Source organism: Coccinella septempunctata, chromosome 2 (genome assembly GCF_907165205.1).
Source record: "Coccinella septempunctata chromosome 2, icCocSept1.1, whole genome shotgun sequence".
NCBI classification, from domain to species: Eukaryota; Metazoa; Arthropoda; class Insecta; order Coleoptera; family Coccinellidae; genus Coccinella; species Coccinella septempunctata.
This window is the reverse complement of record NC_058190.1, coordinates 43,095,445-43,117,158: the sequence shown is the minus strand read 5'-3', so window position 1 is coordinate 43,117,158 and position 21,714 is coordinate 43,095,445. Positions and strand designations below refer to the sequence as shown.

At 36.5% G+C, this 21,714-nt stretch overlaps 1 protein-coding gene across 5 annotated transcripts in view; it reads right to left on the bottom strand.

Moving 5' to 3' along the window:
* LOC123307283 (NADPH oxidase 5) overlaps positions 1-21,714 on the bottom strand; it is a 126,387-nt gene that overhangs the window by 43,341 nt on the left and 61,332 nt on the right. The window contains exon 2 of one of the 5 annotated variants that reach the window (XM_044889529.1): positions 17,283-17,321. The exons of the other annotated variants lie outside the window; for them this stretch is intronic. The gene's annotated coding sequence lies outside the window, so the exon portion shown is untranslated. The remainder of the gene's footprint in view (positions 1-17,282; positions 17,322-21,714) is intronic. 5 annotated transcript variants of the gene reach the window in all.

Genomic DNA, 21,714 nt, shown 5'->3' with positions numbered 1-21,714 from the left:
TCTACCCTTGCACGCTTTAGCTTTTGGTCAATATTAATGCATTTGGGGATCCATTTTGCAGCAATTTTTCTCATGTCCAAATTGACGTGAACTATATGATGAACGTGTCCTTATGAAAAATTCAGTGCTCCAGATATCCGTTTTAGCTCAATTCGACGGTCTGATAAAATCATGTCATTAACTGCATCGATATTTTCGGGGACTGACACAGAAACTGGCCTTCCTCGATCGGTCATCATCTTCAATGGAAAATTTACTTCTTTTGAAGCTTGCAGTCCAATTTTTCACGATCGCATACGAAGGACCTTGATCACCAAGGTTATTAAGCATATCTTCGTAAATCTACATACCTCTTAACCCTTTTAAATACAGGTACTTGATGCCTCGATACTCCAATTTTTCGATTTTCACAATTTCGGTGGACATCTTCTTTCTTTTAATTCATTGCGTAACTCTGATTTACTTTTTTGACTTCAAACTTTACACTGACACTTCTAATGAGTTATTGTTCGTTGCTATGATAACGCAAAAAAAATTTATGCATGGAACTGGTCTAGGCTAACTAGATATTAATACATCCTCGTATACATTATTGGAAAATAGGTGCAAAGTAAAGTAATTCATATGGCCTTATCGTATTCTCAAGAGTGAAAATTTCACAAACTATTTTTTCAGTCCACAACTGCAATTTCTCGATTCACAATGATAATTGGCGAGTCGTAGAGAATAATGGACGATTCTGATATCAATCTGATCAGTTTCTCCGATAGTATCTCGCTCCCAGAGCCTTCCTAAATAGGCCATCAATTTTAACTTCCCAGTCTGTCGGGCATACCTGACAGGATTGTTTCGATGACGAGCAAGACCACAAAAATACTTGAGCATTGCTCCCATCGAGATGTTGGTGAATCTGATGGCAATAATGATTTTTTAAACATTGATCGAAAGAAAGAGAGAGAGTCTGAATTAGCAGTAGTATCTGTATTTGTTTGCCGCTCACCAGATGGGACTATTTGTCGATTAACACTCAAAGTAATGGGCACAAATGACCTTCGGACAATGAGGAGAGAAATTTGAACATTTCGATTGATAAAAGGCAATTCTTTGAAGCCTAATCTATTCTTCATGCGGAACTTGAACAATGTTCACTAATTACACCAGCAGATAGGAGTCATCTGGTGTAGATGCTTCTGTTTCGAAGACTCTTATTTCGTCAGATGTTAGTTTTCGGTTACATCAACCATATGAAGTATCGTCTACATAGTTATCATTATATTATATTATTATCATTTTATTATACTGATTCACCTTAGGTAACGAAGTACCCCTCAGAAGCTCTGTGAGCTTGTACGAGCTCGGAGAACCAGTTGTGTTCTGTGTAGGCTTTGTTACTACGTCCTCATCGCCTTATACACAGAACTGTTAATTTCAACCCAACAGCAAACCTTACTAGTATCGACTAGAAAATTTCTTCTCTAGCTACATAGTTCTCATCTTCTTCTACATAGTTATGTACGCTTTCTTATAGAGCTGTTACAATTCTTCAACAATTTTTACATACTTATTCACATTGCAACTGCACAACTTAGAAGGACCAAACTTTGCAGCAAATGATTTTTGTTTCCAAGGAAAATAAAAAGATATGAACATAATGAAGGTCTGATCTACCTCATTAGTTTCTACATGCTTTTAAAATGCATTGATTGTAGCAGATTATGTAATCACCCTCTTATCTGTCTCTCTTTGTGCATCAAATTCATTTGAAACTTTTTCAATTGTGTCGAGAACACAAGGAAAGTTATGTTGTGTTAAACCATGAGAATATGCATAATTTTCAGAGTTATTGGGTCTTTCAACTGTTGAAAAATTGAGTTTTGATCTACAAACCCCTAGCCATTCACATTCCTCGGTTGAATTGAACGTCAAAGGTGACGTAATACATACCCCCCCTACTGTGGCTCTGGCTGTTGAGCTGTTAGTCGTAATCATCGTGGACAACAAGACAACAAGACATAAGCTCAGATCCACTCTACTCTGTAATCTGCTCAGATCCTTCTGTAACCCTTCATCGACTTTAAAGGGTTGACTAACCTTTGAAGAACCCGAATAGAAGGTTATGAAAACAAAACAAAAATTTTTGAAATATAAGCAGAATTAATAACAAAAACAGAACATATTGTGAAACAAGTCAGCTATTATATGGAAATGAAACTACACTGAGTTACTAATTCTTTGCGATTTTGTTACTGAAGAAATGACTCTTTCCACTGGAATACCCAGTAATACCCTGTATATTTTAGGTAGCCAAATATGGAAATTGATACATTTTATGAATTGTCGAAGCGATTTAAATATCAGATAAACAATATTTCGGCTTGAAAATGATTGGAAGTACTTATTTCGAACTCAATATATATGCAAAACAAGCTGTTGATATTAAAGAGCGGTACCAAATATGTGAACTAGTTCGTATATCACCGTAAAAAGATATCTATTAAATTCGATTAAGACTCTTTATGCACAATGTTTATTCACAGGTTTTATAATCCTAAAAGAGATATCTGGTTGGGTTCGAGTATTTTGATTTCAATTAAGAATCGATTAATGAAAATGCTAATCTAAATGGATAAATTCTCGGCAATTAGGAGAGTGGTAGCTCAATATGGCGACTCTATAGTTCGATGCCATGTATACACTGTCGGTTTTTCACGCCTTTTTCTAAGAGATTGTACTTTCAGTTTGCCTAGAAACAGCGAAGCATTTTGAAACCATGTGATCTGGAGTTTTTTTGCTCCTCGCTACAGAATCTGTGTCAGTTTCTGTTACGCCTATTTTTTTTAGGAGCTTGCCTTGCAAGGCAGCCAGTAAGATTTGTAGCTTACATTTACTGAGATTCAGGATCCAGATAATTTTCAGATCCCACAGAATTCAAGTTATGGTCCAGACTATGGAGAGTAGAGAGAAGGAGAACGATCGCCGTACTAAAAATGTGTCCCCGAAAACGGGGAACGTAGGCTAGGAGTCGCTGAGATCGCTACGTTTATCGATAAGGGGGTGGGGATTTTAACGTCAATTTTAAATGAACAGCCTTCATTTCATTTTAGGTTATGTGTCATCGTGGTTTTTCTGATGATTTTTCAAATACCTTTCTTCAAATATATATTAAATATGCGTTCTCCGAATTATATGCAATAAAATACAAGTCGTTTTATAAAGAGGACTATGTTATGAGCTTTAATCATACATAATAAATGACGAAATCAATGAAATTCAAAAGAAATCACTGATCAAAAAAATTGTACCTACGTTTATTTATCATTGTTTATTGAAAACAGGTATGTTAGTTGGTTTACTGTAATCTTCAAAATTGTATAAATTCACAGTGAGGAGTTGTAGTACACATCAAGACAACAAAAGGTAGCAATCTCAGATTTACAACTCAGTTATTAAAGTAGATTATGTTTCCAATACTCAGCTGAGAACTGTTATAAACGATATATTATGTTATGCCAATAAAATTCTTCAAAAATATCTACTTCTGAACCATGTAGTTTTATTGGTTAGATATTTTTATTCGGAAAAGTCCACTTCTCACGAGGGATGACAATTTCGATTTCGTTCATAATGAATACATCATCTTTTTGATATCTTCATCGCAAAAGTGCTCTTGACACACAAATTGATTCCAAGTCGATTCTCGAGGTAAGGGTTTTTCAAATTTTCTCTCAAAAATGCACTCGGAAATTTTATTCTCCTTTTCTTTCCGATGCCAAAACACTCTTACACTAGCGCACTCTTCAACATTTCACCATGGTTGTTCTCTTATCAAAAATTGAAAACAATAATATTCTAATCATCTGTCACCAGGAAGACAATTCACTCAGCCAACTACAATTAGTTTAAATCATTATTTCGCCATCCCGTGATGGCCATCGTGCCTGTTGGCAAAAGCATGAACTACCCTATTGGTACATATTTTAAGCCGGGTCCAGACTATGTAACAAAACAGGATATATAGCAAAGTTATATAACTTGTTAGAGAAATTTAAGTGAAAAAGTTATATAACACAATGTTATACAACATTTTTCTTGCTATATAGCAAATTTTATGTTATCCGTTGGGTGTCGGTAAAGATCAAAAAAGTAATATAACTTTGTTACAAAACATGCCGCAACTTGTCCACACTTGTGTTATTAAACATTTACTGCAGCGCCAATCTTTCTTTTACTGGTATTGCATCTCGAAATGTCGTGTTTTTTTTGCCTATTTTATGGCCGATTTGATTTATTCGTATTCGAAATCAGAACTTGTCATACTTAGGAAATTTTTAAAACTACCCTCACATTTAATGTCCCCTGTCAATGGGTCTTTGTCATCCATTGCTAGATACTTCAAAAGAGTTGTTAAACTATAATGTTCCTCTAGCTCTCAACGATGAGATTTCACTCGTCTACATGAAATCACGCAAGCTGCTGCTGCCAAAATGACATCCTCTACATTTGAGGACATTTTCAATGCTACAGATGCCACTGCTTCCAGATGAGCACTTTTGTTTAGTTTTATTCTGTTACAAAGTCTGGATGTCTCTGCTATTTTATAACAAGTTATTTAACAAAGTTGTATAACACATTTGTTGTATAACTTTGTTAACAAAATGTTTTGTTACATAGTCTGGACCCGGCTTTAGGGGACAAAAAATCTATGGTCTCAAAGCAGCGATCGTTCTCCTTCTCTCTACTCTCCATAGTCCAGCACCAGAGGATTCCGCCAGAGAATTTTTCTTTCGTTAACTTCCTCCCCTTGAAACGCTCTCTTGATCGCTGTCATATAACTGTCATATACTTCCTAGTCGACGAATGTTAAGCATCTGAATATCATTTGTATAAATCACATCACGTTATATAATAAGGTTCCTTTAAAAATTTTGTTAGTCTTAGTTATAACAATAGATTTATTTCGCATCATTCAGCATAATCTATACCTATCAATTTCAAACGCTGACAAATATTCGATCTCGCTCATAAATCTCGAGTATTCCTTATTCAATCTATCATTCCACGTCTTCTGGTCGATTGAATAATGATTCAGTCACGCACTTTCTTTGATAGTAGCGGATGAGCGTCCTCTCACAAAAAATACCCGAAGATAACATCCGAAAAACAAGCTCACAAATTTATGGCATCACTGGTTCATTACACAGGCATTCCTGAATAAGTTCCAACGTGGAAATCTTAATTGATCCTTTCCAAAGGAACCGATAGGTGCGGTGTGGATGAAACAGGCAATTTCGCTACTTCACTCTCAAAAGAATCCCATTGATTTAAATGCGTTCAGTAAACCCCAATACAATAATTACAGTGAGTGTCACAGAAATTTTGTGATCAAGCAAGCGAGAGTGAGTTCTTCATTTGGTAGAATGAGAATCAGAATATTTTTCATATCTAATACATTCAAAAATATTTCCTTAACGAACCCAGATTTTCGTCATCTAAATTCTGTTTTTATTTTAATTTCACATTGTTCGGAGGAAACCATCGTTTTCATCCATCTCAGAATTATGTGGGTATTGTAAAACATTTCAGTCGTCTGTATGAAAACTTTACCAGGAAAATAAACACGTTTCAAAGACTCAGCACTGCAACAATATTTCTAGAAAGTAGGTATCCAGTTTGTTTGGAGCATGAAATTTTCGCAGCATTTCATTTTCATTTCATTGCTGTAACCCGTTGTCGGAAATGAATCTACAAAAAGATCAAAAAAGGAAAAAAAAGAAAAAGAAAAGAAAAAGAAAAAAGAAAGGGAAAAAAAGAAAAAAGAAAAAAAAGTGCGAACAGACTTATAATTTTTCAGGGCTAATTGTGACTGTGTGCTCTCCTGTGACTGTAGAGACCCAACCGTGACCTACAGATCCTGCCACATTCCGGGCATGGATAGTCACCAACCAGATCTGGCCGCCGCTGTATCCTTCTCGAGTCTCCATTATAACTGTGTACCAAAGACCTCCACTGTGATCTGTCTAACGCTAGTTGTTCCCTGTTATGATTGGCATAAACTAATTTTAGGGATTGATGTAGTATATCCCTGAACCGCTTATACTGGCCTCCTGGTTTCCGGTCTCCCTCTGTGAATTCGCCATACTTAGCTATTTTGGGGAGTCTTATGTCTTGCATCCTCAGGATGTGGCCGCTCCATCTGAGTCGGGCCCTGGTTACTTGAGTCTCAATTGTTATACAACTCGCGCGTTGCAAGACTTCTGCATTCGAAACTTTGTGAAACCATCTGATGTGCATTATCTGTTTTAGATGACGTTGTTGCGTTTGTTCAAGCTGTTTAATATGTCGCCTGTAGGGCGTCCAGCTTTCGCTTCCGACCATTGCTTTGTAAACAGCTGTGTTGGTCTTCAGATTGAGGTCGTGATTTTGAAACACTCTGTCCTTTAGCATTATGCTTTGCTGCTTCCATCAAATATTTGTTTATTTGCTTGCTTCCAACTTTCGGCTATCCACATTTGGAATTGTTCAATGACCTTGTCACTACAATACTTCAATTTGAAAAATTGTCGAGACCCACACATGTGGTCCTATAGATACAGTTTAATATTGTCATTCTTAGCTACTGGTCTAACCAAATCCTAATCACCAATATGTTTTTACGACATCTCGATGATATGTAAATCAATTTGTCCAATTCTTTTTCAACGCCAACAACGGATATTGTAATAACACCTGTGATGTAGAGATGTGAAAAGCACATCCATACCTGGAAACTTGAGTGTTCGAACAAAAACGTCCCAAAAGGAAACATTCGTTCTCTACTAGAATTAATATATCACGAAAACGAGCTCGTATTTAAGATGTAGTATCTTGAACATGTGTTTACTGTTGTCCCCCTTGTTAGGGCTATTTTATACAAGGATGTTGTCCTTGGTATCCTAGCGGTATCGAGCCATCAATAACCATACGCTATTGCACCACACGTCCGTAACGTATCATATTTTGTGAACGGAAAAGAAAATGATGCGGTCAGATTAGAGAGATAAGAACCTGTTATTGGCGATGAGTTGAAGACGAACAATGAATTGAGAGGAGGATACGATTTTTTGCGAGTTTATGCGGGAAGGTTGGTATAATTGTGATTGTGAAATACCTACAATGATCCTTTCACAAATACACGAGGACCTTCGTCTATATTTCATTTTGTCCGTATAGAATGATTTATTAGATTCAATTAATATCATGTAATAGTCACTTACTGACCATCGGAAAGAAAGGAATTTCAGTATTTTAGATTATATAAGTTATGATATCCCAACACATATGCTCATCTTGGTTGGGAAATTATATAGGTACATGATCGTCTAGAATAAACTTAATATTTCTTCAACCAAAAGCTCAAAATAAAAAGGCTGAAACCCGTCAATTGATTTTTAACTATCCTCATTTTCTGGCGATAGAATTTAGTGTTGGTCTTCAACTCCTCAGCCACAACCCCATCCAACTTGCGGAATGCGGAAATATATACCATGTGTAAACTCGTTGAAAAGCTCATGAAAAATTGAATCTCACCATAATATTTGTTTTTATTTTAGTTTCGCTGTGATTAGAGGAAAGAAAGGCCTTTCAAAAAAATTAAATTAATACTTTTTCAACCAATAAACATGCTGATTATCACGACACTGAAATAAAAATAAAGACTAGGGTAAGATTCGTTTTTCTTTGATCAGCTAGGAAAAGTTTCATTGTCATGATTTCTTTATTAGTTGAGAAACTATTAATTAAAATTTTGTTTTCAAGAAACTTTTGTGTTTTTGCTGATAACTATAAAATTACTCTATTTTCCGTGAGCCTTCTAATGAGCCCAGACATGGCGTATGTTTCCATTTGAAAAATAAAAGTTGGAACCATCCAACACCAGTTGCCTCTAAGGTATTGAAGAAAAACTTTACAATTTTAATGCTAGAAAATAAAGAGTGGGTAATTGCAAATCAATTGACGGTTTTCAGCGTATTCATATTGAGTTATTGGTTGAAGAAATATTAATTTTAGTGCACACTTATACCCAAGCCTGATCAACTGCACTTAAACCTTTTGACAAAATCATCGGATGTTATGCCAATCACCTTTGAAACAGTCATAGCTGACCGTCCTAGTACAATAAGTTTCGTAAATCGCCTGGACAAAAAGTAATCAGTTTACTGATGGATCAAAATCAGAGAGGGCCACCGGCATTGGCGTGTGTGGACCTAAACTGGGTGTCACTAAAGCCCTGGGAAGGGAACCTTGTATGTTGCAGACCGAAGCACGAGCTGTTTACGTATGCGCTCAGGAGTGTCTTGAAATGAAAGGCGCGCATATCTATATCACCACGGACAGCCAGGATCTCTTGTATTTTCCATGCGAATAACTGGATTTGGTATGCCTTAAATCAGTTTGTATAAACTTCAATTATGTTTGTCGCATATTTTCCGAAGAGATTCGACATTGTGATAAAATACGTAATAACAGAAACTTCTATGTAGAACAACATATCGTTGATTTAAAACCCAAAAATATTTTGACAAGCGTCATAACCCCACATTTTCGTACTATACAGAGTGAAATGTGCCAAATTTCAATGGCAAACCGAGTGCTAAAATAGAAGTGAATGTAGTATAGGTACTTTTGTTCCTTGTGATACAGATGTTGGAAGCGAAAACCCATAATGATTTGAAAGAAAAATGGTATGTACTGCATTAAAATATTCGATTTTCTGTTCAAAGAACAGATTTTCTCCTAGTTGATTTCTATTCCAACGTCACCTCCAATAATTAACTCTAGGCTTTGACTTAACAGGAAGAGAGCATTCCGTCAAAGAAAACGCGTAGATGGAATAAGAGTATGTCCTACCATATTGGGTTTAAATAGCTTCCGCAGACTAGCACGTTTGAAGAGTTGAAGACCTGTTCAGAGTACGCTTCTTTGGCGCGTTGGACGTATTCCAAACGTCCCAGAATTAATTCATTCCGTGGAATCGAGAGTCATTCCGCAAGCTGACATCGGACGCGTTGCATAATGAATTATTCGAAGAATTCGAATATTTGCGTACATTTCTGAGTATTAATTGATAGGGAAATAATTCTTCGTATTTTTCTATCGGTTTGTTTTGTCATAGTGGCAGAGAGAGGAGAAGAAATCTAGATTATTTCGGAGATTCCAACATCAGGTCAAGCGAGTAACACAATAAAGAAGAGTAGATAATATAGTCATTCGGGGTAACTGAGCGCAGAGGGTAAGTGTGCGCAGTGCGTATATCTCGATTATGCAATGTATGAAAGAGGGGTTCATTTGGGTGAAGCAAGGGCGCAGAATCGACAAATAAGTTTTTCATAGGAGTGCGCCGTGCGACGTTTCGTTAACTTTTTATTTGCAATAAATCAAATTCACTAGTTTTCTTGTTAATTTTTAGCATCTTTACAAATTCTGCCAAGTCCAAGTTCCGTGTCCGACAGTGTGCGCATAGATTCGTTATATGGGCATTAGTTCAGGGAGGAATAAATTATGACATTGTTGATTTTCTTGGTTAAGACTCGATCAATATTGTTCTATTTGTTCAGAAAAATATGAAGAGCCACCAACAGGGGAATGTATCAAGTGTTGTGTTCACCAGGAATGGTGGCACGAACAATAATGCAGTGCTTGTAAAAAGGCGCTTCTGTATTGATAATAAACAGCATTTCTCTAATAATGTAACATTTTGATGATATTATTTTGTAATTTGTTTTGATTGTGTGGTTCACTAAGCAATGCGTTCACTTACCCCGTGAGGGTGCGCACACTTACCCGTAATACGGGGCATGTGAACGCACTCCGGCTTTCACAATTAAATTTTTTTTTGCGGAAAAAAAACGTTTTTGTTTGTTTGCTTCTTGATGTTTTTTTATAGATAAGAAAATTCTCTATCTTATGAATATGTTTTAATTCTCCTAGCTTCAACATTCGAAACAGGGTATGGCTTGAAAAGCCAAAGTGCGCACAGTTGCCCCGAATGACTCTACCCCCCAAATATTCTGAGCTTGATCAACTGCTGCTTACGTTGTACAACTGCTTCCTGCCCTCGTGCAAGTATTGGACAATGCAGTAAACCATCGAACGATCATTTTACAACAAGATGGCGTGTCTTTTCCTTTATTTCAACCGGTGCTTCAGTTCTTGGATGGAAATTTTCCTCACGCCTGGATTGGAAGAAGGGGTCATATTGAGTGGCCACCTATATTACCTGATCTGGCTCCACTAGACTTTTTTCTATGGGGTCAACTGAAATCCAAGATTAACGCTACCCAGCCTGAGTCACTGGATGATTTGCCAACTCGGATCATTAATGAATGCCGCCAAATTACACCAAAAAAATTGAGTAATGTACGTGAAGGCTTCCAGCAAAACTCATTTTACTGCATGGAAGTGAATGGTCCCCATTTACAGCATTTAATAAACAAACCACAAAAGTAGGTATTCTTCCACGCCATATTTCCAAAGGGTTGTGTTGGATGCTGCCAAGAGAGATGAATTAATCGTGAAAAGTTGTGGATATCTCACAGAATTAAATTGCTCTTAACTGCTGTGTAACGTTTACGGTCATACCACGCTGACAATGCCAGGTCACGTAACGAACACTACCGTATAACGCGGTTGGTCATTTAAAGTGTTATTTGGAGTCCTATTCGTGAGTGAAATAAGCAGATATTGGGGCTTTTCGGAGAAAATTCATTGAATTCCTTCTTTTTAAAACTTTGAAATTGAGACTTTGTGTGAACGAACTGATTATTTAAGTTTGGAGATAAGAATAATTGCTCTTGTCTTCTTGTGCTGATTAACTATTCATGATTAGGTTGAATGTTCCAAGTTTATTCTAGATCTGTATAGCATAAAGGTCAAATGAATATTTTCTAAAAGTGCCAGTTGCAAAATCTGTGATTCCTTCTACAATGAGGAAGATATTTTTGTTTAATTTTTTTGAATTTCGTATTTATGTTTTTCCTGTAAATGGGTCAATCTGTTGGACAATAAATTTATTATTATTATCAACACTGATCCTACGATGCATGAATCCTTGTTCAAAACACCTCCGAGGGTTATATCACATCTATATTTTTTTTCGCTCATCAATTTCGAGGATTTCTCAATAATATTCGGAGGTATACAACGCCATCCGTTATCAGATCGACCGAGGACAATGACTGCCATGCCGAAGGAGCTGCCCACCACTTAATCACGAATCCAGCGATCACTTTCTAGAGGCGAAATGATAAATCAAAACCGATGCTGGGGAATACATGTATGGCCACATTCGTAAAATGACGATTGCACAATGTTCACACTACAAATCTACCTTCTCCAAGACGGTGATTGGTGAACAAATACTTGAATTGTAATTGGTTGGTCGACATTCTAATGTGGTTACCCTTCGTGGTGTTCCAGATTAATTTTTTTCCACGCGGACTATCGAGAATACATTTCGAATGGACGAAATGACGGTTTGGTACAATCAATCAGTAGATATGTGTAGAAGTCGTTTCGTCATGCATGATACCTATAATTATTGGGAATCGTGAAAACTTTCGAACAATTCTCGCGTTGCACGGAATAACAGGAGTTAATGCAATGTGTTGCTGAATTTGGTATGTTTGAAGCGTTAGAGTAATGATGTGATAATTGCAGTAATTAATACTCATTCTAACTGTTGAGATCTGAATCCAAATACTTCGAGGCAAAAACTGTTGGAGAACGTATCTTTTACAAAATAAAGTTTAGCTTCACCTTGATATTTTTTCCAGTAACAATCTTTCAAGGATTTTATACCACTTGGGAGTAAACACAGTGTTTCTTTGGTAGTATTTTTTATCTACCGAACTATAAACTAATGAAGTTTTGCTTTGCAGTTCGAAATTTCAAAAATATTCAGAGATAAGTGCCTATATTTTTAGATTTTTCTAGGAACGGACAATTCCACGTACGTTTCAAAGAACTGGTAAAAAGGGAAGAAAAACCGAAAAGTTTCGCAGAAGAAGTAGTCTGTCTCAGCTATGTACCAGCCTGGGAAGGTTTGTGACTTCATTTCACGCTCGAATTTTCGCCACAAATCATGTGATTTGGTTTCTCTCGACAAGGGCGAAAGGGGGATGGGCTCAAACTCATTTGGGTGTCTGGAAAATTTGGCGAGGTACCTTGGACCCTGTAGACTGTAGAGTATATCTAACAAAAATTAGACCTTTATATAGGGGGAATTGTCTAGGACAGCCTGTCAGAATAGAAAAAAGCCGAAACAATAAGAATTGGCCATAAACGTCACAAAAAGCAGTTTTTCTGAATTATCTCCTCAGCTGGGCTTTGAATTGTTTTCGCCTTCATTATAAAAGTTGTAGAGCTTAATATTGTCTACAAATTCTGTTCGAAGCAATTTTTTCTACGTTTGAACGTTTTTGAGATATTTGGCGATGAATGTACATTAGACTGGGTTTATACATTGACCTTGGCCTTTCACACGTGTGGCTAAGCTCCTAGCACTTATGGCCCTTTAACTCTAAAACGGTTGAGAGAATATAGAATTGCTTGAGACAAAAGTTGTATAGAATTTTATTATCTACAACTTTCATAATGAAAACAGAAACGATTAGAGGTACAGGAAGGGAGATAATTTCAAAGAATGGCTCATTATCATTCTCAAACTGTCAGATCAACAAAACCCCTCCAGATTAATGGGTCAACACGTCTGCAACACCAAAATTAACCATCTGTATATGAAAATCTGGCACGCTCAAGTAAGTAGAAGAAACGATTTTTTTTGCATTTTCAAAGGACCGCTGTGACCTTGCGTCAAGTCCGAATAGTCAGTCTCTTGAAAAGTAGCTTCCTTCAGGTCCGATTAACATAACCTCTAAAAATCTGATACGCTCGAACAAGAAAATTTTTTTGTAGGGCATATACCTACAGTATCTCAATCTGATACGCTCGAGTATGTACACCTGACGATTTTTTTTTACATCTTTGTAAACCTGCAGACGCTTTCCCCACTGCTGAAGGTGAATACATCATGGAACCTTTTTTTCTTTCTCCATCTGATCTTAAAAATCACGGATTTAGCATCGTCGGCTCCACAACTAATTGGGATAACTTGCAACTAGAAAAAATATTATACAGAAACTAACCTATGGTGCTTCATGTGGTGCCAGTGGTGCTGATCTGCTGATACAACTCCAAGTACTCTTTTTACTCGTACTTGTAGCAGTACGAGTATCCGTAATGTTTGTACTCTAGCTAGGTTTTTTTTTGACACTAAATATAGTTGCCCTGTTTGTGTCAACAGTGTTCATGTGCAAAAAATCGATGCAGAGCTTAATTGCCTATGGGAATTTTTACTGGAACCATTAGATATTCGTCGAGTTCTTCTGACAGGTTTCTCAAGCCATGGCATAATAGAGGTCAGCACCAAAGGACATTTGAACAATGAAAGATGCATTTCAGTGTAAGACGAGACGAATGAGCACGTCATTTGGTTTCGCATATCAAGCGAAATTAACATGCAGTCATACAGTGTGGATCACCTTCTTTACGCCTTGATGGTCTTGATTTGTACGACGTATTTTTTCATCATGCTCCACATGATACGCCGAAAAATCGCATCTCAAGAATCGGTGCACCCATTTGTGAAACTGGCGCAATCGAGATACACTTTACTGCCATTTTCTGATACGATGTCGTATCTCATTGGAGCCATTTTTAATGAAGTGATCAGATCGGTTTCTTATTGCCGGTTCGGAACGAAAATATGATGCAAATTGGGGACAATTATTATGAAGAATGTTGATGATGCGAGGGAACCGAATTTATCAAAATGGGCGGCCTGTTATCGGCGGATGTTTTCATTTTTAAATCGTCCGAGATCAGATGCAACCATGCCCGTTTAAGGATGATCCAATTGTCACTCGGTTCTCGACGTATCGCCTTCCAATTAAAAATGGAATGGTTGTTATGAATTCGTCGAATTTATGTTTATATTTCCGGTTTCCATGTTCGAAACTTTCATGTCAGCAGTGTACGTTTATGGTAGTCGAAAGATGTAGATTATTCAGATGAAAATTTTACAATTATATTAGAATGCTACATGCCACTGAACTAATTTTGCAATAAAAAATGAGAGTGCAGAAAAATACGTGTAATGGAAGGTAGATTGTTTATCAATGAATTTCATGGATGCAAGTACATGAAATCATGATATATGTATAGCTTCTTTATTCTGCAATTTCTTCCATCATCAAAGACAAAGAGAAGCTACCAAACCAATGAACACTTCTCGAGTATATAAAAAAAACAGCTCCCTCATTGGTAAATCCATAGTCATCATGATCCTCCTTTCAATCTTTTACCGCCAAAAATAAATTGAGTTTTTCACTGAAGAAAAAGGTGGGCAACATGTAGACAGAATAAGTGAAGCACTCACTCGAGATCTGGGTATTTTGTCCGATACAGGGTCTTCGTCTGTTCGGCATATTTCAAGGGTTGTGTTCGATGCTGCCAAGAGAGATGAATTAATCGTGAAAAGTTGTGGATATCTCACAGAATTAAATTGCTCTTAACTGCTGTGTAACGTTTAAGGCCATACCACGCTGACAATGCCAGGTCACGTAACGAACACTACCGTATAACGCGGTTGGTCATTTAAAGTGTTATTTGGAGTCCTATTCGTGAGTGAAATAAGAAGATATTGGGGCTTTTCGGAGAAAATTCCTTCTTTTTAAGACTTTGAAATTGAGACTTTGTGTGAACGAACTGATTATTTAAGTTTGGAGATATGAATGATTGCTCTTCTGTCTTCTTGTGCTGATTAACTATTCATGATTAGGTTAAATGTTCCAAGATTATTTTAGATCTGTATTCATAGCATATAGATCAAATGAATATTTTCTGAAAGTTGCAAAATCTGTGAGATTTTTAAAATTTCTTACTTATGTTTTTCCTGTAAACGCTTCAATCTTCAATTCATCAATTATATTAGAATGCTACATGCCACTGAACTGATTTTGCAATAAAAAATGAGAGTGCAGAAAAATATGTGTAATGGAAGGTAGATTGTTTATCAATGAATTTAATGGATGCAAGTACATGAAATCATGATATATGTATAGCTTCTTTATTCTGCAATTTCTTCCATCATCAAAGACAAAGAGAAGCTACCAAACCAATGAACACTTCTCGAGTATATAAAAAAAGCTCCCTCATTGGTTAATCCATAGTCATCATGATCCTCCTTTCAATCTTTTACCGCCAAAAATAAATTGAGTTTTTCACTGAAGAAGAAGGTGGGCAACATGTAGACAGAATAAGTGAAGCACTCACTCGAGATCAAAATAAATGAAGACGTTTACCATTAACAAACAGTCGTTTTTTCGTTAATTGCATATAAACCAGTGCTGCAGATACGGAATCACTCTGAAGCATTGCTCCAATTTTTTTTCATTGACCTCAACGGTAACTTTAGACGTTGCCACTCAAGCCTTTCGAGTTCTTTTAAGACACATCAATTAGCATCGAGTTCCTCAGCCATTAAATGTTGCCCGAAGAGATATACTTATAAAAAAGGGCAATGTTGTTCTCAGGATATTTCAGCAATTATGTAAATTAGCCAACATTAATGATAGGAGACCGATGTATTTTGTCTTCTGAAGTGGGTGAACGTATTCTTTCAAGTACTTTGTTGAAACAAAACTGGAATAGTAACACGAAGAAATTGATTGAGCTTAGAGAAGTGATAACGAAATCAGTAATTTCATCCTCATCAATTCGAAATTTCATGAAGTGAGCTACTAAGCCATTGATGTTGCTTAGTTTTGAGAAAAACAACTTATTTGTTGTTGTTGATGGCACAAACACACCTCCTTGATAATAATCATGAATATTTTTTAGCTCATTCTATAGGTACTTTTTCTTGTAGAATGCAGTGGCGTAGTCAAAGATTTTTTCAGTCCGCCACTCCAGTTATATAGTGGTAACTTTAATATTTTTCAATATAATCCCTGTGTTATTCTTACATATTCCAGTCCCATATTCTTTTCTGATTCAGAATATATAACATACGTCGTCCTGTTATTGTTTCTCCGATAAAAAAAACTCAAAAACTAGATCGGTCTAGTTGGCAGGTCGTTTCATTGATAATATGATGATGTTGATGTTCATGCTATCATGTTAGTAAATGACACAGGCTTTGCCTTTAGTGGATTTCCTTAGGTTTATTATTCAGATTTTAAAATTGTAACAACCTTGTGAATTAAAAGAATAAACCTCATTACTATTATCAATATGAGAGACTTTGAAGATCACTTTCATTCCGGATATTTGAAAGGATGAAATATTTTCCAATATAGATTGAATCACTTTCAGGAAATTTTTTAAACCTGGATTCAACTGAATAAGTTCCGAAACCTTTTCAACTAGTAGATGATCTAAATGCCAGTACCACAACCTTTTCAAACACTTTCACAACTTAGGCTGTGCCACTACTAGTAGGGAATAATTGGTAAATATGAAGTAGTCATGGAAATTCTCATAATTTCCTCATTTCCCGAGCATCTTCTCGAATATCCGGAATGAAAGTGATCTCCCACTTCTCTCATCACCTGACACAACATAAGAGCATAAAGTTCATTATCATATTATCAATGAAAATGATCTGCCAACTTGACCGAACTCTACTTTGAGTTTTTTTATTGGAAGAACAATTAGAGACACAACTTATATTATATATTCTGAAACAGAAAAAAATATGGGACTGGGATATGTAAAAATAACATAGAGTTTATAGTCAAAAAAAAATTAAGTAACCACTATATCACTGGAGTGACTTTGTATTTCGAAATTGAGACAAAATCCACATGAAAAAAGAATTTCTTCGAATATTCGAGGCATCAAATGTGCCGATAACTTCTACATCCGTTTCTTCACTCTCCGGTTCATATCCCGTTGTGACGAGGTGAATAGTGAGCATTTTAGTAGTCGCTTCAACCTTTTTTATTTTACTTTTATCCAGTCGTCAGCATCGAACGAAGTTGCGAGACTGCTGAGACATTATTTTAAAAGCAAAATAACTCCACACGACAATGTTTTGATCACCTAGTCGATCCGAACACGATGAATGATTTATAGTCCGTTCAATTAAGGATCTTTTTGTTAATTGGATAACATGATAAGATTCCTATTAGTCTGTTATTTCCAATTAAATGTACCTTATATGTAATTACAGTGAAATTACTTACCCATCACATTCATGATCGTGTTGGGTCATAACGGCTTACCTGTGAAGAGAAATTAAGAATTACTAATTATATCATAGGGTATTTCCTTTCTAATCACGAATCGGTTATGGACACAGGTCGTCACTGATTAATGGTCCGGCTAATTAGGCTGAGATAGATTTGAATGAAGGACCCAGTCGCGTATGGTTATGTAGTTAAGAAAAATCCCGTTGAGCATTTCGTGTTGTCAATCAAAATTATCAACGTAAGGATTTCTCAACTCACTAATCGCATACAGAATATTTTTCAATAAGTGCTGTTTTTGTTCCACTTCCTACAGTCAGGATCTAAGCAGTACCAGCAATAATTTAAGCAGAAACTTCCTTGTCAATACATCAATAGGCACATTAATTTCTAGAAGCTACGTCAAAATATAAGGGTTTTTCTTCATGTTAATTTTTTCTCAAAACTGAATAATAAGGAAGTTACCACGCTTTGAGGGAAAGCATTGAAAACCTGATTTTTCTGAATATCTTTCAAACGGATTTCACGAAGGAGTTCCAATTTTGGTAGTGATTACAAGACGTTAGGATAATTAATTTTATGATACCACCTATTCCATGCCTTATGAATCACTATTATGTTTCACACGTTTAGGAATTGTTGTAAAAAAATTTCAGCCAGAATGTTATAAACTTCTTTGATAAGCTCGAAGAAAGTATAGTATTCCCTATACAGGATATGAAAATATGGATGTTACAACAGCAGTTGTAGTTGCATTTATGGGTGGAAGGAGATGACAAAACTCTATTACACCCAATAAATGCCAACTATAGTCATTAAAATACCTACTGAGTGCTTATAGTACTAGTAAAAATTTATATCATTAGGTATATATTGTTGCTAAAGAGGCAATGAAATGTTGCTTGACTAGGGTGCTCTCTTCAGAAAATACTTGTCTTCGCAATATTTCTTCTTCGTTCAACTCTTTCTTCTTTTCTTTTGTTTTACAATTTCTTGTAGGTACATTTTTTCATATCCTTCAATATGTCTCTTGGTGAGCTATTAGCTATACTCAAACCAGACTGAGTTTGTTGGTCTCTCCCAGTTGAGAGGTTTCTTATAGTTCTAAATTGTTTTTATTCGTCATATTTCCGCATGTGCCTTATTTGTTTGGTACTTTGACTTTTCTATTGCCCTAATAGGCAAACCTGTCTGACTGGAAAACCTTTACACTTTAACCTTGAATTGTTGTGAGGAATGTGTACATAATTACGAAACATGTTCAAACAGATGTCAGCCTGGAGGATGAAACTCTAGAACAGGTCGAGCAGTTCAAATACTTGGGAAGCTTCATAAATACTATGGCTAACCTGGACACGGAAATACACAACCGTATCAATTCGGCATCACGTTCATTCTGGAAGCTTAAGGACAGAGTATTTTAAAATCACGACCTCAATCTGAAGACCAAGACAGCTGTTTACAAAGCAGTGGTCCTCCCAACGCTTCTTTACGGAAGTGAAAGCTAGACACCCTACAGGAGACATATTAAACAGCTTGAACAAACTCAACAACGTCATATAAGACAATCCATGCACATCAGATGGATTCACAAAGTTTCAAATGCAGAAGTCTTGCAGCGCGCGAGTTGTACAACAATTGAGACTCAAGTAACGAGAGCCCGACTCAGATGGAGAGGCCACATTCTGAGGATGCAAGATACAAGACTTCCCAAAATAGCTCTGTATGGCGAATTCATAGTGGGAGCTCCGAAACCAGGAGGCCAGTATAAGCGGTTTAAGGATATACTGCATCAATCCCTAAAATTGGTTAATGCGAATCATAACTGGGAACAGCTAGTGTTAGATAGATCATAATGGAGGTCTTTGGTGCACAATTATAATGCAGACTCGGGATGAATACAGCGGCGCCCAGATCTGGTTGGTGACTATCCATGCGTGTGGAAGGATCTGTAGGTCACGGTTGGGTCTCTTCAGTCACAGGAGGGCACACAGTCGCAATTGTGCCTCCGTTTAAAATTTAATTAACTGGGACGTTAATGTTGAATGAAATCGGCTAGGTGCACTTTAGATTGCGGTGTCAATTCTACTTCCATTTTCAGTTTCCTGTAATGATGAATAAATGGGTTAACACTGCATATGAAAGTTCAAACTGAATAATTATGAGTTTCATTCATGGAATTTTCAAATTCACCACGGAAACTATTAATAATCAATCTTCAAATATGGGGTTTTAAAGTTTAAATCGCTTTGTTTCAAGTTTACGATTTGGCAACAGCGCCTACCAGAAAATAAAAAGTACAATGTCCGATCAGCTTGTTCATGAAATAACAACTGTTTATTTACAGCCGTCATAAGGCGCGTACTTACTGGCGAGCCTCAACAGCAACCGGCCATAAAAATCCCATGAAATTTTACGACCTTCCTCGTTCGTCGCAGACTTCATAGACAGCCATCTGTGTCTATCTCATCAAGATAATGTATTTGTTGTCCTTTATTATCAACGCTTTAAATTTTAAATACCCATTTTTATTTTTCATTTTTAAGTACTTAAAATAATTTTTTTGGGAAACGGTTGAAATGGTTATTTCAAAATGTTACGTTTTAAAGATATTTCATAAAAAATACGTCATTTTTGTCAGAAGGAGTATTCCCTATTAGAGTCCATACTAAGGAATAATTTCATCTGGGAAAATGAGAATCCATTTCCATAAAATAAATACACGTAGCAAAATTAAACCATCACGATGATTATTTTTAATGGGCTATCCAAATTTTGCAAATGCGACTGATTTTCCAGATTCAATGCTATAGAAATGATTTCTAGCATTTTCGTTTCATTTCAACTTGAAAATATCAATATTTTTCATTGACTTCGAAAATGTTTTGATGCAGAGATTTTCATTTACGATCTCTTTCGAAAGGCAGTACAAAGGTGATTTGTGTTTTGATCGAGTATTTAAAAGGACTCTATCCTTTCTACATTGGTTTCCTTAAATACTCAGGGATTCGATTCAAGTTTGGTTTTGTGTGCGGAACAATGAACCACCATAAAGTCCAGCTTACCGATCTTCCCAAAATGTTATCTAAATTCCCCGAAAAACCGTGCTCTTCGAATACCGTTCCTAAATTAAATTTCTGCCATTATCCTTGCGGTACCTTTTACTCCACGCAGTTGTGCAGGTCCGATTGAACATTTAACCGAAAAGTATGCATACCAGCGGCATTCCCCAGAAACAAATGTGCTGTAAACATGCTGTCTCGAAATTTTTAGCGACATTGTCTCTGCCGTTTTACGAGATCCATTTGTGAGATTACAGTCGTATTTCAGCTATTGTGTCAGGTGTTCAAGGATAACATGGATGGCATCGAGTGTTCAACTATGATGAACTGGGTGGTCATCACTGGAGTATGTCTATTCGACTATCCCTTTTTTGCATTTTTCAACAACTCAACAACTTCACAAGCTCCCACATTGATGAAAAGGCCATACTATGGAGGGTATCATCCATTGTCATACCTCTTTTTTTTCTCTGCACAAACCCTAAAGGACCTTTTCGAACCGGAAGAATAATATCCTGAATTTGTTCCCGATGTTAGCGAAACACCTTATATATTTGTCTTTCACTCGTACAAATATCTTAACAGTAGATTTTTGAGGTCGAATGAAACACTTTTTTTCTACACCATTTTTTTCGAATCGGTTCGGTTTGAAAGATACAGGCTGTTGAAAAACCATAAAAAAAAATTATACACAAGATATCCCCCACGTCTTCCAGTTTTCTCATTATGACCATTACTTACCATAAAAATACCAAAAATTCAAAGAACTCAACTCTTGAAACTAAGAAGGACGCCGTTTTCGAGTAATTTGATGTTCAAAAATATCTGTGATATTCGAAAAATTGGGTACTTCTGCTGAATGCAACTCTGTTTAAATAATTCACAGATATGTAGGTAGGGTCATATATTTAGCTTGTTATTCTGAGGGAAGTTTTGATTTTCCAGGGGTGGCATAGCTCATTATTATGAAAACTTAAAATGGCTACTTATATCTTTTTATCAGGGCCGAATCGGAAAAAAATGGTATAGGAAAAAAGTGTTACTTTTGACTTCAAGAATCTACAGTTGAAATATTTGTACGAGTCAAAGATTCGCCCTGTATACTTCCGAGGTGCCCGGTTGGCACTTTGAGGAGTACCGTGTATTCCATTTCCACATTATTTCCTGACCCAATGTGGTCTAGCGAGCGAACCCTCTTGATACTCCTGGAGTCGCTTGACGAATTGTTGAACATGAGTTGACTGCAGGTAGTAGTTAAATCTGGCAATCATGAATGAGTGTGTAGGAGTCTGCAGTGTAAGTGAGGTTTGGTTCAGTATTTGCGGGACAGGTGGCGCATCGTGATGAGATTTGAAAATATTTCTCAA